Raw genomic sequence first — 3968 nt, forward strand, 5'->3', positions numbered from 1 at the left:
TTAGAACAGTCGTTAGATTTCAAATTGATAATGTTCTATTTTGCGAATACAATAAATGCATATACCAAAAGCTTTTTAAAAAGCATTTAATATCAAAATCAAATGGTCTTATTCCAATGCTGATATTATTTAAAAAATAGTGGTTATTCAATGCCAACAAAACGATATCGTATAAAAAGCGCATGGGTACCGGTAAAGGATTTTTGTTTTTGCTTGCATTAAAAAAAAAACATTTTATATAATTTTCAATACAGCATCAGCATTTGATTTTTAATTTATGTACATGTATCATTACAAATAGAAAGAAAGAAATAGAAAGAGATAAAGATATGGAAGAGGGAAGGTAAAACAAACATTAAACTGTCATTTTGTGTGGTTGTGTAAGTATGCATCCTGATGTGCTTAAATTAAACAAAAGAACACCTTTTAAATTTATTTTACAAAATTTTTAATAACAAATGAAATAAGAATTTAACATGAAATTCAACAAAAAAAATTATATACAAATGAAAAAATGAATGAAGTATAAGTTTATTTGTCGAAACCCGGTTCCGTCGCACGTCGTTGAAAAGAACCCTCGGGTGTTCCCGTGGTTTTGACGACCCCTCAGGTGGGCCCATGGTTTTGAAGAACACCCAGGTACATGTATATTCGGTAACAGTCAGAACTAAGTTGTTTTTGTAGAAATATAACATCGTGCACGGGTCTACTGAGGCTGCATCAAACGAAGGGTTTTTGGTAATGTAAATGATCTCTGGCCTGGTTAACGCTGTTGGCATTTTCTTTCAAAAGACTCAATATGCAGAATAAAAGTTTTTTAATGACATGAATTATATGATCATAAATATAAAACTTACACAATGTTAAGTTATAAAATATATCTGCATTGACGATAAAAAAACTTGTAAAACTGCGAGTATCACAGTCAGGTATAAACTTAAGTATTTTTTTTAGAAAGGACCGCCGTAGTTCACTCACTTACTGTAAAACAGTGGTCTCTGTAAAATATCCAATGAAAATTGAAACGGCTACTCATCAATACTGGTGCCAGACATAATTCAGGACCCAAGAAACCTCCTTCCCTGACAACTATTGACGTTCTGTAGGGACAACAAATTAAACAGCAAAACAAGACAAAAAAGACCCTGATAAAAAATTAACAAAAGAAAAACATATTACCGAAAAAGTATTCAAACGCATGCTGTTCAAAGCGTACAAAATTTGGTTTTTACATACCTGATGTTTTTCCGAAGACAGGGCCCTGATAGCACTAAACGAGATGATGACCAAGTCTATCGGCTGGTGTTCCCGGGTACTATACCGTGCATACTTTTACCTGACTATTAAAGGTATAAATGTGTGGCTACCCACAGGATTGATATGGGATTGATATGGGAACCAAGGGTTAAAGGATGAAAACAAGGGGCTCTCCAAAGGATTGTTAGGTATAAACTGGAAGGGTAAACTAGGGAAATTAATAATTTTAGCAACAACACAAACATTTCAGTTTGTTACACATCTGTGTACTAAACAAAAAATGCACAAACATTCGTCTATTCATTACATTGTAATTTAGAACATTTATATTTGTCAATGACGTCTTTAAAAGCTTTCTGAATCTTAATTAATGATAAAGTGTATTTTAGAACTTACTTGAGTTTAATGCATGACAATAACGATGAACATTTATACAACTGTTTCATAATCAAAAGATTAGAAAATATGATTGCACATCTTATACTTAGGTTTCTCCACCCTTAAAGTTTTTATGGTTAAATCCGTGTTATATTTGTTGTTATCTGAAGATTAATATGTAAACATTCAAATTGAACTTAAATATTGGTATAAAATAAAGTATTTTTTAAAAGAAATTACTCGCAATCATTTATCTCATGTATTTTAACATTTAAAGCCCATTTAAACTGGCCAGTATGAAAGCTATCACATTTAGAGTGAACTTTGATGCAATTTTTTAACCATGAATAGTACAGTTTAGCAACATAAAATGTCTGTAACTTTTGAAATAATGGTGAAACTCACTAAATATTGGTACATTTGTAACTCATTATATCTCCTATCGAAATCTGCAAAGAAATGTTTACCTTGCCAGGTAAAAAATTATGAATTGTAGTCTCTGTCAACTTTTCCTATGTACGGTTTTATCAGTTTTTCATTGAATTCAGCGATTTCAACTCAAACAACTCTCGATAAATTGTTGAAATTTAGTGTCATTTCACTTTACATGGCTTAAAATGTGTAAAATATATGCTAAATAAAAAAAAAATATTGGCAAAACCATGCATCACATAACTCTTATATTATAACCGATAACGGTAAAATGCTCCCAATGACGCCATGCGACAATCGAGGGACCTTAAATGTACAATTATAGTCCGTCCAAAGATATTTTTGCCGCATAGTTTTTTTAAATATTGTCAAATTTCAGTACATGGCTGAAAATAGAAAGTTTTCGGGGATTTTGCATTGCATCAGCCATTATTAAGCCCGGATGATAACGATGAAAAATTGTGCGAGATATTCCGAGTGACTTCCGAATGGAGAAAAGATGTCAAGATTCCTAATTTAAGTCTCCGTAGGAAATCTGTTTTCGTTCCTGTGAAATTTTACGTGGAAAAATGATAATGTGTGAATGCAGTTATCTTGAAAATTTTCCCTATCATCGATTTCAATTGCACTTTCAAAGATACAGTGCCGATCAGACCCAACCTAACAGAAAGTAAACCCCAACTAAACACTTGGTTTACTTTATGGGTTTACTCTGGGTTTACTAGAGTGGACCCAGAGTAAACCCAGAGTTGACACAGAGAGTAAACCCCGATCAGTAGTATACCCTGAAAGCAGACGCTACATGTGTATTCGGAATATACAAGGTGCAGGAATCAAAGGCAGTAGGATGATAACCTTAAAGATAAAATACAGGTCTGCTTCACACTTACAAAACACATGACATATAAAACTTATACTATATGTTTATATCTTTAAAAATTATAATTCAGATCAGCTAGTGGGTAATATCTATGACCTATTACACATTTCCTGTAGTCAGTGAACAAATAGCCTTGACCTCCCTCCGAAATTTCAAATCCAGCACGAAATATACAACAGGATTAAGCACTCCGTTAACTGCGAAAATGTCAACCATGATGTATTCGTTCACCAAGTCATCAGTCAAGGACATTTGGTTAAAAGGCGTAGTATAAACCTTTGTAGGCGTTATAGGTCTGGTATATCGTAAGGGTCAAAAAGCTAATAATCATAAGAAGAGTGATAGCGGCCAAAGCAATGGCGATCTCTCTTCTCCTGGCCGAAATATCCTGTCGGGGATTTGGCAGAGTCCCAGCAACATTATTTGAGCGATCCGGTTTATCTGTACCATTTCTCATCTGCTTTTGAAATTTAGCATGCTGTATCAGCGATTGTATGATGTTGTATGATGTGGTACTGCATGACACCAATGGACGATATTACAACCAAAATAACAACGACATACAGTCCATAACATATAAGAGGATAAATGGTGGTTTCAAGTTCGTCTTGTGGCAGTGATATTTATTTCTGGTATGAAATAGGCCTGTCGTCCAAAAATAACCATTCCAGGAGAATTAAACAAAAAGCCAAAGAAAAACGACATCAGGCCAGTGATTTTCGACTGGGTGTACGTCATCTGCCAGTGAAGAGGGACACAAAGTTTTCTGTACCTATCGATACCTAAAGCAAGAATCAAAAATACGCTGGCTTGACCGTTAGAAAAGCAAACGAAGCGAGTGAGTTTACATACGTTAATGTGATAGGATCCGACTTGATTGAATACAAAAACAGTTCTTTCGATACATCTTCCAAAGAACCCAAAAGAAGAAAACATGTCGGAAAATGCCAGGAAGGTTACGAGTGAACGATATGGTGAGGGTACCGAATATCGCTTCCGGAACACCATAAAGACTAGTATG

Source organism: Magallana gigas, chromosome 8 (assembly GCF_963853765.1).
Source record: "Magallana gigas chromosome 8, xbMagGiga1.1, whole genome shotgun sequence".
Classification (NCBI taxonomy): domain Eukaryota; kingdom Metazoa; phylum Mollusca; class Bivalvia; order Ostreida; family Ostreidae; genus Magallana; species Magallana gigas.